At 52.8% G+C, this 14,598-nt stretch overlaps 1 protein-coding gene across 1 annotated transcript in view; it reads right to left on the reverse strand.

Annotated features, from left to right (window-relative positions):
- DLL3 (delta like canonical Notch ligand 3) overlaps positions 1 to 14,598 on the reverse strand; it is a 309,516-nt gene that overhangs the window by 119,145 nt on the left and 175,773 nt on the right. The gene's annotated exons all lie outside the window — the stretch shown is intronic.

Here is a 14,598-nt window from a genome sequence, read left to right on the forward strand (position 1 = left end):
CCGGATATTGACCAACTAAGCAACCGGCAGGATCACAGGGCTGGAGGAACGGCGCTGTGGGGTGTGATGGAGGGCGGAATCTGGCTCCCACAGGACTGCCCAGAGATTCAGTGGGCCTAGGGGCAAAGCAATTTCGGGGGCTCCTTCCATAAAAAAAAGTTGCAATACATCTGCAAACATCTGACGAAGTGGGTATTCACCCACGAAAGCTCATGCTCCAAAACGTCTGTTAGTCTATAAGGTGCCACAGGATTCTTTGCTGCTTTTACAGATCCAGACTAACAAGGCTACCCCTCTGATACTTGCAATACTATAGAATACTATATTCTTGTGGGGGCCCCTGTGGGGCCTGGGGCATATTGCCCCACTTCCCCCCCTCTGGGTAGCCTTGGGCTCCTATGGCTAGGGTGGGGCACGGCCTGCCTGCCTAAGCTCCTAGCAGGGAGAGGAATTATTTAAAGGGGCGTAGCTAATGCACAATGGGATCTGCGAGGCAGGGGAAGCCCCACCCCAGGGAAGGCCCGGGAGTCCCAGCGTTGGGACACTGGATACCACCATCCCTGGCTCTTTGCATTGGTAGATCTCAAAGCCCTCTACAGAGGGGGTCACAGCATCACCATCCCTGATTACATCATCATCTCCAGTCCCCACTACCGATGGGGAAACGGAGGTACGCAGTGGGGACGTGACAGCAGGCCAGCGGCAGACCAAGGTCTCCTGAGTCCCACTGTACTGCTCCGTCCACGAGACCGGGGCAAAGGCCTGCGGGCGGAGGGAATCAACTGGAGGGAGGGACCGGATGAATTCCCAGAGCTCCAGCATGCCTCACTACATTGGCTGAGCCAAGAGCAGCCACCCCCAAAACACACCCAATGAATCATAGAATCACAGAATATCAGGGTTGGAAGGGACCTCAGGAGGTATCTAGTCCAACCCCCTGCTCAAAGCAGGACCAACCCCCAACTAAATCAACTGAAGCAGGCTCAGGTGGGGCGTGTGCCCTCCGTCCCCTCAGTCTACCAGGTTCCAGGGACGGGGGAGGCCCCGCTGCCAACCCAGGCAGGCTCTAGGGGGTGCTTGTCAGCCTGGCCCCACTAATGCATCCTGCTCCCATACACAGGGGCACCCAGGATTTCTCTCTCTCTACACACACAATCCAGGCTCAGGAAGCCATCACTTCCCCCACTGTCTGCAAACTAGCCAGGCATAGGAGGGCAGTCAGCAGCCCCTTCTTACTTGAGTCAGGGGCTGTGAGGAGGGTGGGGATCTTAGCCCCCTCCCCAAACTAGCCCGGCTCAGGGGCGCCTCTAACCCACAACTCAGAACTTGCTGTGTCCACTAAGCGGGCCGACCGCTGCACTCAGCCCTGGGCCAGCGGCAGGGACACCGGGGTTCCACGCGGCGGGATTAGTAATATCGCTGGGTATATTGCATGCGGCTAACAGCACCACCCGTCCCTTTATTCAAGCCAAAGGTTTTACACAAGTGTTCTGCACACGCCAAACAGCCTAAAAAGAAGCCGTCGCTTCACCCAGCACAACAAAGAATTCGTAATCGTGGGATCAGGATACTTCTCCATGGGCCAGACCTGGGGAAACCCGTCTCACGCACGCTCAGGGCGGGTCGGACCAAGAGCTCTCCCCTCTGGAACTCTTCTCAGACCCCTTCCCAAACGAGCGAGGGCACTGACGGGCTTCCACTGAAACCCAGTTTGCGGCACTTCCCCCTGTATCTGACTGAGGGGGTCCTGTTTTGAACTGCATTCCTGGTGTCTAAATAAACTTTCTGTTTTACTGGCTGGCTGAGAGTCATGGTGAGTGGCAGGAAGCCGGGGTGCAGGGCCTTGTCTCCCCCACACTCTGTGACACCCCCTGTAATAACCTTAGTCCCAGATTTGGACCTTAGCGTCCAAAATATGGGGGTTAGCATGAAAACCTCCAAGCTTAGTTACCAGCTTGGACCTGGTACCTGCTGCCACCACCCAAAAAATTAGAGTGTTTTGGGGCACTCTGGTCCCCCTGAAAAACCTTCCCTGGGGACCCCAAGACCCAAATCCCTTGAGTCTCACAACAAAGGGAAATAATCCTTTTTCCCTTCCCCCCTCCAGGTGCTCCTGGAGAGATACACAGACACAAGCTCTGTGAATCCAAACAGAGTGAATCTCCCTCTCTGTTCCCAATCCTGGAAACAAAAAGTACTTTCCTATTCCCCTAGAGGGAATGCAAAAATCAGGCTAGCGATCCAACACACAAATCTCCCCTTGATTTCTTCCTCCCACCAATTCCCTGGTGAGTACAGACTCAATTTCCCTGAAGTAAAGAAAAACTCCAACAGGTCTTAAAAGAAAGCTTTATATAAAAAGAAAGAAAAATAAGTACAAATGTTCTCTTTGTATTAAGATGATACAACACAGGGTCAATTGCTTAAAAGAATATTGAATAAACAGCCTTATTCCAAAAGAATACAAATCAAAGCACTCCAGCACTTATATTCATGCAAATACCAAAGAAAAGAAACCATATAACTTACTAGCTGATCTCTTTGTCCTTACACTTAGAAACAGAAGACTAGAAAGTAGAACTACTTCTCCAAAGCTCAGAGAAAGCAGGCAGACGGAAAACAAAGACTGAGACACTCAATTCCCTCCACCCAAAGTTGAAAAAATCCGGTTTCCTGATTGGTCCTCTGGTCAGGTGCTTCAGGTGAAAGAGACATTAACCCTTAGCTATCTGTTTATGACACCCCCTCAGTTCCAGTCTTAGAGATTCATAGACACTGAGACTAGCTGTGATCATCCAGCCTAAGCTTCCTTCCCTCTTCATTGCTCACCAACCAACCGTAAGTTCATTCATATTTATCCTTCGCCATGGGAGCTCCCCCCATACACAGCCCCCCACCTGTGTGTCCTCCCAGCCAGTGGGAGATCGGAGGGGAGGGGGAGACCACCTTGATTTCATACAGCAGGGGATACATGAGAGAACAGTTCCAGAGCCAGTCCCGCCCAGCCCCGGGTGAGGAATGCTATAGGGTGGGACCCAATAACCCCCTCACTTCAGCTTGGATCGGCTGGGATGCGGGGGGAGGTGGGACTGGGGTCTCCCCTGGGGAAGGATCCCCACCTTCCAGCCGGGCCAGAGCTCAGAATCTCTCTCCTACCCGTCTCCTGACCTCCCTTCTCTCAGCACCTCCCCTCTCAGCAGGGCTCCCCTCCACGCCCGTGGCTGGGCCACGGCCTCCCAGATCTGGCCCTTTAACAGCAGCAGTCACCCCTACCCCAGTCCCCAGCCAGCCAGGATGCCCGGCACCTCCGTGGCCTCCACATGGTGCCCGCGTGGGTGGCAAGTCTCGTGCATTGTATGGTCACAAGCAAGAGACGCTGCCTCAACTCACTCACCCACCCACCCAACCCTGGGGGACCAGAGAGCTGCCCACGGCTACAGGGAAATCTTTGCGAGGGTAAAGCAGGCAGCAAGGCCAATGGCCCTGGCACGAGGTGTCTGCCCTAGTGACTCTGCCACCCGAATGGCAGCTCAGGCTGAACTGGGGGGAAGTGCGCAGGACCCAAAGAGCAGGGCCGGCTTCAGGCACCAGCGCAGGAAGCAGGTGCTTGGGGTGGCCAAAGGGAAGGGGCAGCATGTCCGGGTCTCCGGCTGCAATTCGGCGGCGGGTCCCTCAGTCACTGTCGGAGGGAAGGACCGGCAGCCAAATTGCCGCCAAACGAAGCGGCGCGGTAGAGCTGCCGCCGAAGTGCCGCTGATTGTGGCTTTATCTTTTTTTTTTTTATTCTTCGCCACTTGGGGCGGCAAAAAAGCTGGGGCCGGCCCTGGCAAAGAGGTAACAGCCAACCCCTCGCCTTGCACCCAGCCACGCCGTGCTCCAGAATCCTTGCAAATGGGCCCCCTGTTCTGCATGAGGAGGCTCTTCCAATCAGTCCCAGCGGGGGCCTGCAGGGACGCACCTTTCAGGGGGCACTGCCTGCCCCCAACTGGGAAAGGACACAGCCCACTAGCCACCCAACCCTGGGTCATCAGCAGGGACTGAATTCAAGATGTTTGGCGTCAAAGCACAGATCTCTGCCCACTTGAGCTAAAGGAGCAGCTCCCTTAGCTGACAGCAGTAGTCAGGCTGTTGTCCTGGATAGGGGTTATTTTATCTCTGTGTTTGGCCCTGGTGCAACCGCTGCCGGAATCCTGGGTCCCGTTCTGGTGGATTTGTAAATCAAAATGAATTGCGTTTCTAGCAGATTTTCTCTAGGGATTGTTTTGGGGCCATTCTCTGGCCTGCGCTGCCCAGGAGGTCAGACGAGGTGATCACAGCCGTCCCTTCCGGCTCGGGAATCTGTGACAAACTTAGCAATGTGCAGAAGAGTAGCCAGGATCCGTCAGTCGGAGGGAAGTTAGGGGAGCAGAAACAGCCCCCCTCCCCCCAGTTCCTCCAGCAGCTTCCCCTGCCTAAGAACCCCTCGGCGGGGTGAGTTGACGCCGGCCGACTTGACACAAAGCTGAGGACGGCCCAGCCTGTACCTCACCACTCAGCCTTGACCCTGTGCCTGCCGAACAAGGGAGACCCTACACGGGAGAGACCTCGGGACAGAAGGGCCATCGTGCCAGATCCCGTGTCGGATGGGTCGCTGGTAGCAGTCAGGTCCAGGATTGGCATTGCCTGTGGAACGCCAGCCCAGGAGAGTGCTCCCCTCAAGCCCCGTCACATCCCAGATCCCTGCCCTGACCAGCTCATCATCCCCATAGCACCCCAGCCCCTCACTTTCCTCCTGCTATCCACGCTTGGCCTACTACAGTTACGCTCCAGCTGGTAGATGCTGGCAGGGCGGCAAAGCGACTGGCACCTGCTGAGTGGCTGAGCCTAGAAGAGAACCCAGGAGTCCTGAGCCCCATCTAGTCGACCCCACTCCCTCTCCAGCCATGCTCTGTCCACCTTAAATATGACAGGATGGCAGCTGCCACCTAAAGCCAGCAATGTCTGCAAGAAATCTTGTAATAAATCTTGTAGCTGGTGCGAGCCACCACCTGGGAATCGCAGCAGCTCCAGGATGAATGTCCCATCGTCTCTTCTGGTCTCCCCTCCCTGCAACCCCCACTGTGTCTCAAATCACCTTCTGCACTTCCTACTTCCATCCACACTGCCTCTGCCACTTGGGACCAGCTCCCACCCCAAACCACCTGGCCTTTCACTGTCTACGCTCCAGTCCACCCCGGCTCCTGCCCCCGCTCCCATCTCCTGTGGCCCCCAGTTCCATTATTCGGTGGCAGACAGGGATCGCTGCTGGACAGGGAGCTAGGCCCTGGGGGAGCTGCGTTGGACAGGTGCATGGTGCTGGCTGGCTAATGAGGAGCTAAGCAGGGGTGGGCCTGCTCAGTTGGAAGATGGGAGACTCAGGCCTGGTCCACACTACACTGTTAAACCGATTTTAACAGCGTTAAATCGATTTAAGGCTGCACCCGTCCACACTACACTGCTCTTTATATCGATTTAAAGGGCTCTTTAAATCGATTTCTGTACTCCTACAAAACGAGAGGAATAACGCTAAAATTGATATTACTATATCGATTTAGGGTTAGTGTGGATGCAAATCGACGTTATTGGCCTCATTCTTTTACAGTAGCTACCCATAGTGCACCGCTCCAGAAATCGACGCTAGCCTTGGACCACGGACGCACACCACCGAATTAATGTGCCTAGTGTGGACGCGCACAATCAACTTTATAATATCTGTTTTATAAAATCGGTTTTAGCTAATTTGGATTTATCCTGTAGTGTAGACGTACCCAGAGTCCCCACCCTGCAGCACAGTGCCCCTCCCCACCCCCGGCACCATTCAGCAGCATTGAGGTCAGCGCAGACTCCCAGGGGAAAAGCGCCCCCAATACCCCCATGCTGCACTAGGGGGCGCTGTGCTATGGGGTGGGGGCTCAATAAGGAGCACTCCCTTCACGCAGTGTGTGCTGACCCCAGTATAATGATAGAGGACACTGTGCTGCAGGGAGTGGGGGGTTCAGTAGGGGGCGCTCTCCCCTCACAGTTGCTGCTCACCCCAAAGTTCCAAATTTCCGTGGGGGTAGTTCCAGCCTGCATCCCTTAACACTTTCCCCACAGTTGCAACTGGACTCCACTTCCTGTCCTAAACCATTGCTTGGCTGCTGCATCCCACCCCAGAGGCAGCTGCATTTCAGTGCAGAGTGAGCAATCCTCGTATAAGCAGCTGCTGCACCCCACCCCAGAGGTGGCTGCATTTCAGCACGGCATGAGCAATCCTTGTATAAACAGCTGCTGCGCCCCACCCCAGAGGTGGCTGCATCTCAGCAATGATTGAGGGACAGTTCATACAAACAATGCCACAGCTGTGGAAATGTGGCATCATTATGATCAATGGTTTAGTTACTGACAAAGTTGCTTGGTCTGTCTCTGAGCTGCTGGAATTGCTCCCTCCTGCCCAGGTCACTAGACCCCACCCAAGCTACACAACCACACATTACACACCACATCCTGATTTACAAGCACACAAGGGAGCACTGAAGTGCCAAGAACGGAATATGAATCAGGAGCACCTGGTAGATTCAACAAAGTTCTTCCAGTCAGAGATTTAGGCTCGGGTGGGTTCCCGGATGCAAAGTTCTGCAACTAGATTTCAGCAGGGCAACGGCCCCAGGCAGTGACAAAGCGAGTCCCCCTCACCCCGGCAGGGAACATTCGCCCCAAAACTCAGCATTCGGCAACAGTTCAAATCCCCAGGCAGGCCACCTTTTGTAACAATCCCCCACCCTAAGACAAGCCATGACCTTTGAACCTCTGATCTGTGAACCTGTGGCCTCTGGATCTCAACGCATGAGCCAGGAAAAGAACCTGGGTCTCCTGCCTCCCAGTCCCATCCCGTGGGCCAGGCTCTGGGCAGGTTATGAATCGGGCTTGCACAGTGCGAAGATTGTCTTAAATCCTACAGGACGGTGGCTGCCACCCCAAGCCCACAAGGTCTGTAAAGGGTTAAGAACATCAGAGCTGCCAGATCAGATCAGCGCAACAGCCCATTTAGTCTGGTATCCCATCTCTGACAGCGGCCAGTGCCAGAGCTTCCGAAGGAGTGCACAGAACGGGGCAATTATGGGGTGATCCCCCTGTTTTCCCCTCCCAGCTCCTGGCAATCAGACGTTTAGGGTTGCTATTGATGGATCTGTCCTCCAGGAACTCATCTAGTTCTTTTTCGAACACAGTTATAGCTTTAACCTTTGCAACATCCCCTGGCAAGGAGTTCCAGAGGTTAACGACGCATTAGGCAAAGAAATACCTCCTCTTGTTGGCGTTAAACTCACTGCCTACTCATTTCATTGGGTGACCCCCTCACGTATGTATCGTTGGAAAGAGCAAACATGCCTCTAGTCAGTTTCTCCACATATTCATGAGTTTATAGACCCCAATCATAGCCCCCCCAGGTCATCTCTTTCCCAGGCTGAAGAGCCCTAGCCCTTTACCTCTCTCCTCATATGGAATCTGTTCCATGCCCTTGACCATCTTTGCTGCCTTTCTCTGAACCTTTTCCAGTTCCACACTCCGCGGGATTCAAGGTGTGAGTGCACCGTGGATTGAAACAGTGGCATTAAAAAGCACAACAGTCCTGACTACCAATAGCCCCTAGCTCTGCCCTAGTGTCGTTCATCTGTAGTGCTTCACAGCGCTTTCCATGGGAGGGCGGGATCCTTATCCCCATCTGACAGCTGGGGGAAACTGAGGCACGGAAAAGCGCGCGATTTGCCCATGGTCACCCAGCCGCAGAGCCTGGAATACAAGCCAGGGCTCCTGTATCCCAGGCCTCTCTACACTAGGCCACACTGCCTCTCCTAATAGCCAGCTATTTAAAACATCATCAGTTTCATGGGAAGGGGTCGATGGGGGCTGGGGAAAGGGGCTGGCTTGCTACATCCCAGCACCCACTCCCTGGAGCAACCAACCCTGCACAGTGGAGGGGTGGAGGGGGATGGTCTCTTCATTGGAAGGACATTGTGGGCAGGCTTCACCCAGCTACCCCTGGCACAGGGACTGAAGGCAGCTGGCTCTATGCTGTGTGTGTGTGTGTGTGGGGGGGGGGGGTTCCTTTAAATCCCTCCGCACAGCACCCTAGTTCCACAGTCCTGCAGGCGTGAGAGGGAAGGGCAAGGGGGTGGGCCAGTGTGGTGTTTTGGGGCTCACCCAGACCAGCCCCTTTGGGGCTGAGTCTCCCCAAGTTCTGAACTACCAGACCTTGGTCCTGTTCCTCTCCAGTTTGCCACAGTGACACCCGCCCCCTGGTGATCAGGTCACTTGGGAACGGGAAGGGCTGTGAGATAGAGTGTGGGGGTCACCTAGCAAGGAGTAACTAAGCTGTTGGAAGTCAGGGTGAGGCCTTTACGCTTATGGGATGGTCACTGGGTTCAGAGCTCGGAGATCTGGCCCTTTCTACCAAGCATCAGCCTGCTGCTGACCCCACCGGAGACCGAACCGGCTAGCTGGCCGCAGGACAGGCACCATCTCGGACCCCACCTACGTGCCCCAGCCCCTCCTCCTCTCCTTCAGGCTCTCTGTGGAGGTCTGTTGGGAAACTGAGCTGAGACCCAACAAACTCGCTTCACACACAGAGCGGGGCCCCCCCACAGCCCTGGGCTGGCACAATCAATGGCCCAAAGGGGAGGGGAGAGGTTTTTGAGTGGAAGAGGTCTATGTCTCAGCCAATCAGGATGCAGGTTGATTTGCATACGCTCTCTAATTGGCTGCAGCCCACTGGGAGCACCTTTGTATTATTTGTGACCATCCAATCACCTGCCTGCTCTTGTGTAACTCTTGGTCAGCAAGTTGCCCAACCCGATATAGTTGGGTTCTCTTCTTGGGGGCCTGGGGAAGCCCAGGGCCCAAAAGAACCAGGCCCGCAGGGCCAGGGGACTCCGAAGCTCCGGAGAATCAAGTCAAAGCATTCGCTCCCTGCAGTTTCGCACCCCCAGTTTAGTTCACGCACATGTCACAGACTCATAGACTTTAAGGTCCGAAGGGACCAGTATGATCGTCCAGTCTGACCTCCTGCACAACGCAGGCCACACAATCCCACCCATCCACTCCTGTATCAACCCCCTGACCCATGTCTGAGCCACTGAAGTCCTCAAATCGTGGTTTAAAGACCTCAAGGTGCAGAGAATCCTCCAGCAAGTGACCTGTGCCCCACATTGCAGAGGAAGGCACTCCACCTTTCAGAGTGCCTGATTTCTGAGGGGCAATCAGGGCCCTAGGCACGTAAGGGACTTGGAACAGGGGTATCATTTTGTATCCCTGATATTTGCACCTGGGGGGGGGGGAAATATAGGGAAGGCTGGAGCTGAAAATTGTCCCCAACGGGGCTTTTTAAAAAAGAAAAGGGCCAAGGGATGGGGAATAAAATTTTAGAACGTGAAAGATTTGCACGTAGCCTTCAGCAAATAGCCTCAGAGGTCAAACAACAAGCAGGCGACCTTTCCTTCCAAAACCTTTATAGACAATTATAATTCATATCCTCCCAGCCAGGAGACGGACTGGCATCTTGGGGACGCCCCAGAGCTCGGGGCCCCGGTACAATCATCCCTCCTTCCCCATCCCACCTCTGTCATCACCCCTGCTTTTACCGAGAAAGGAAACCAAGGCACGGGTCGGTGCTGTGCCCAAGTTGGCCCAGCAACAGAAACCATGTCTTCCGCTCTGTCCACAAAGTCTCACTCCCTTCCTTCCCACCCCTCCTGTTCTCTGCATGATACAAACTGCGGCTGTGACCACCCATTTATATGGTGGGAGGATTGCTGCAAACATGCAGTTCGAACTGACACAAAACTCTGGCACGGGCTCTACAAACAGATTTTGGCCTTGTATTCTAGGTCAGGTCAGGTCCGGGTGGGATTTTTTTTGCCGATATTGTACCAGTACAATCCGTAGTGTGGACACACTTATACCAGTACAACTGGGCATTATAGCCGAATGGTTTATTCCCCTTCCCATACAGAAATACTTATACAAAGAACAGGAGTACTTGTGGCACCTTAGAGACTAACCAATTTATTTGAGCATAAGCTTTCGTGGGCGACAGCCCACTTCTGATGAAGCCCACGAAAGCTTATGATCAAAAAAATTGGTTAGTCTCTAAGGCGCCACAAGTCCTCCTGTTCTTTTTGTGGATACAGACTCACAGGCCTGCTACTCTGAAACCAGAAATACTTATGTCAGTATAAGGAGACTTGGCAGAAAGCGATTTTTATTTTTTTGATAAATAATAATATTGATTAATAATATGGATGTTTATTTTGAGGTGTTTTAAAAAATGTTTTTGATTGATTTCAATGTTTACAGCTGCGCAAAACTTACAGGGGTTCCAGACAATGGGAGGGTCAGGTGATAATTATTTAATGACCGTAGACGCTGAGATTCAAAAGTTAAAGCTTTCTAACTGTTCCACGGCGGTTCTCAACCAGATGTGCGCACAGGTCTTCCAGGGGATACAGCAACTCATCTAGGGATCTGCCTCGTTTTACAAGAGGCTACATAAAAAGCACTAGCGAAGTCAATACAAGCTAAAATTTCATAAAGCCAATGACTTGTTTAAACTGCTCTATAGACTATTCACTGAAATGTAAGTACAATATTTATATTCCAATTGATGTATTTTATAATTATATGGTAAAAAGGAGAAAGTCGGCAATTTGTCAGTAACAGTGTGGCTGTGACACTTTTGTCTTTCTAGGTCTGATTTTGTAAGCAAGTCCTTTTTAAGTGAGGTGAAACTTGGGATGCACAAGACAAATCAGACTCCTGAAGGGGGTACAGTCGTCTGGAAAGGTTGAGAACCACTGTGTGATAACACGTTGTCAACATCACATCAAGAAATAAAGTATATATCCTTAAATCAAACCCTACTCATTTCTCAAGCAGCGTTTTTCTTACTTGGCCTCTCTATACGTTTTGATGGTTATCAAGGGAAAGAGCTTTTCGTGTGTGTGTGAGTGAGTGAGAGAAACTGTCGATTGAAATTTACCGGTAAAAATCTAATCCTTCCACGCCTAGGTATGAGGCACCTTTACATCAGTAAACCTACGTCTAAGCTACAGAAGCTGAACTGCTTTGACCAGATGGGGATAGTTAAAGTGGGACAACTTGTGTGCAGAGATAAAATTGAAAATCCACGCAGTCCAGAGCCATCTGTTTGACATGGCTTTTGGCCACAGGAGTAGTTGGACTTCTATATTCTGGGGGGTCAGTGCCAGTCAGGCCAACGGGGCTGCATGTGTGTGTGTGTGGGCCCAAGGCTTGCAACTGTCCTCCCAAATTACACCTACGCTTTTGGTGAGGGTGCGAGGGTCTGCTTCCCTGAAGGATGGAAAGAGGATTTTTCCTAGCTACCCGGTTCTGTTCCTTTTCTGGAATGATTAAAATGCTACTGGGACTCTTTTGTTTTGCTGCAATATCCGTTATTCATCCAGCATCTAGAGTGACTTTAAAAAAAAAAAGAATCAAATTGAAAGTAATTAATTAGAAGCAGCCAGGCCTAATGGACGGAGCACAGGACTGAGAGCCAGCCACTCTGCCCCTTGCTTTGCCCATTGCTTCATCTCATTGCCGGTAGCAGAAATTCCCCTAGGGTTTTGTATCCATGTTATGAGACTGATAGTCCACTGATCCCTAGAGCTCTTGTCTCTCCAGCGGAAACCCAGAGAACCGAAGAAACAAAGTGGCACTCGCACGCCAATGTAACACGAGGAGAGCAGCGTTTGAGGCTGGTTAAGAACAAGTCAAGCCTCTTCCCTGAGGATCTGCAATCCAAAGATCTCCAAGCGCTTGCCAAAGTAGGGAAAGTCCATGTTACAGAAAGGGGGAGGGGGGTCCTTCTAGCTGCCAGTGCACGGACCAGCCTCTGCCACCCCAGAGCTGAGTCAGGGTTTACCTCCATGGACCCCCTCAGTACATCTGTAGATGGAGTGGTGGCTTAATTCGCTGTATTTCTGGCCCTCGTCACGCCAGGCGTTGTGCACACATGGAGACGCAGTCTCTGCCCCAAAGGGCTTCCAGACTCGAAAGACAAAGGGTGGGGGAGGGAAACTGAGGCACAGAGCAGAGAAAAAGGTTACCCAGCACGCATATAAGTGGGAGCTTTTACAATGCCAAATTCTGAAGTCCTTATGCAGACAGAGCTCCAGTTAACTTCATTCAGGGGGTTGTCCCAGCTCCGAATCCTAAAGACCTCCGTGGCAAGACTCCAGTTGCCTTAAATGGGAGCAGACCCAGGCCTTGAAGTAAGCATGGGGTTCAGGATCACGCCCTGGCGCTACACCCTACTGGACAGCGTGGGTACACATGGAGTTTCTGGGTTGGGTCAGTATTGGGGAGGTGGGGGGTGCTCAGGCTTGCTAGAGCCTGGGAGATGCCTGCGGGTTGTGACTCCCCCCCGCCAGCCCTCACCCTGTGACCCCCTCCCATGAAATCCTGTTTCAGGGGAAATCAACCTCCCCCCCGAAAGAAGCTTCCAACAAAAGTCTGGCAGGAATCTTACCTGGTTTTGTTGCCACCATCGAACCCCCAACAAGGCAAATCTCCCTCAGATTTGGGGTGCGGGGGAGGTTTCCTCAGCTACTAGATAGTGACCCAGACCTGAACGCCCCAGGAGCTCGGGGTTCAAACGCAACCTCTCCCCCCCATAATGCAACAAGGCGGGTAGGGTGGAGAGGAAAGGTGGCACCGTGGGCAAGGTGCCAAGCTAGGCTTCTAGTCCCACCTCTGCCACAGTGTGACATGGAGAAAGTCACGTCTCTGCTCCGTGCCTCAGTTTCCCATCTTTGAAACGGGGGTGATGACACTCCTAGACCTTGGCCCAATCACTTTTAAGCAGGTACGTGCAGCCTCACCCATCACAGCCGGGAGCAAGCCACGGGCAGCACCCGGGTGCCGCTCTGTGTGTCGTGCTCACAACTGCTACCAAAACTACAGCAGATCCTCTCCGTATCGGGGACTTGCTGGCAAGGAGAGGGGTGGGGGAGGTAGGGGATCCTGGGAGGGGTTGGAAAGGGGGCTCTCTTAAGGGCTAAGGCTCCTGGGAGCGGGTGGTTGTAGGGGCTCATGAGCTGGGGGGGGGGTGCCTGATAGAGGAAAAGGAGGGCACAACGGAACCGTGATCCCGGTTACTGTAACACACATGGTGATCCAGCTCTGACCCTGAACTCTTTCAGTTACAGGTAACCTGTCAAGGGGAAAAACTGCATCTGGTGCTTTTTGCTTCTGGACAAAAAAAATGGAGGGAAAGAACTTTTTCTCCCCCTTAAAACAAAAGATTTGTTTCTGCTTATATTTTCCATCAGAAACTAGGCTCTTGTCTGCTTTCCCCTGGAAGATTCTATGGAGGACTGGAGAAAAGACGGTTACTCACCTTTGTAACTGTTGTTCTTCGAGATGTGTTGCTCATATCCATTCCAATTAGGTGTGCGCGTGCCGCGTGCATGTTCATTGGAAGATTTTTACCCTAGCAACACTTGGTGGGTTGGCTGGGTGTCCCCTGGCGTTGCGCCGCTATGGCGCCGAATGTATACCCCTGCTGACCCGTCCACTCCTCAGTTCCTTCTTGCCGGCTACTCCGACAGTGGGGAAGGAGGGCAGGTTTTGGAATGGATATGAGCAACACATCTCGAAGAACAACAGTTACAAGGTGAGTAACCGTCTTTTCTTCTTTGAGTGCTTGCTCATATCCATTCCAGTTAGGTGACTCCCAAGACTTACCTAGGCGGTGGGGTTGGAGTGAGATACTGCAGAATGCAAAACCGCTGAGCCGAAGGCTGCATCGTCTCTGGATTGTTGTACCAGGGCATAATGGGAGGTAAAGGTGCGCACCAAAGACCAAGCAGCTGCTCGACATATCTCCTGGATAGGTACTCGAGCTAAGAAGGCAGCCGACGAGGCCTGAGCCCTGGTAGAATGTGCGGTAATGTGTCCCAGAGAGACATGAGCTAGATCATAGCAAGTACAGATGCACGCCATTATCCAGGACGAAATCCTCTGAGAAGAGATGGGTAGGCCTTTCATCCAGTCTGCCACTGCAATGAAAAGTTGGGGCGTTTTGCGGAAGGGCTTCGTTCGGTCAATATAGAAGGCGAGTGCCCTACGGACGTAGAGGGAATGTAACTGCTGCTCCCGACGAGTTGTATGTGGTTTGGGAAAGAAGACCGGGAGGAATATGTCCTGGTTGAGATGGAAGGCCGAGACTACTTTGGGGAGGAAAGCCAGATGTGGACGTAACTGCACCCTGTCTTTGTGGAACACCATGTACGGTGGGTCCACCGTCAGAGCCCGAAGCTCAGAGACTCTCCTAGCCAACGTGATGGCTACAAGGAAGGCTGTTTTCCATGACAAATATAGGAGTGAGCAGGTTGCCAATGGCTCGAATGGAGGAGTCGTAAGTCTCGTCAGGACCAAGTTGAGGTCCCAGGAAGGGGTGGGGCGTCGTACTAGGGGGTATAGACGCTCCAAACCCTTGAGGAACCTCGACACCATAGGGTGGGAGAAGACAGAGCGACTACCTTCTCCTGGGTGGAAAGTAGAAATAGCCGCCAAATGCAC

The sequence above is a fragment of the Gopherus flavomarginatus genome, chromosome 18 (assembly GCF_025201925.1).
Source record: "Gopherus flavomarginatus isolate rGopFla2 chromosome 18, rGopFla2.mat.asm, whole genome shotgun sequence".
Taxonomy (NCBI): Eukaryota; Metazoa; Chordata; order Testudines; family Testudinidae; genus Gopherus; species Gopherus flavomarginatus.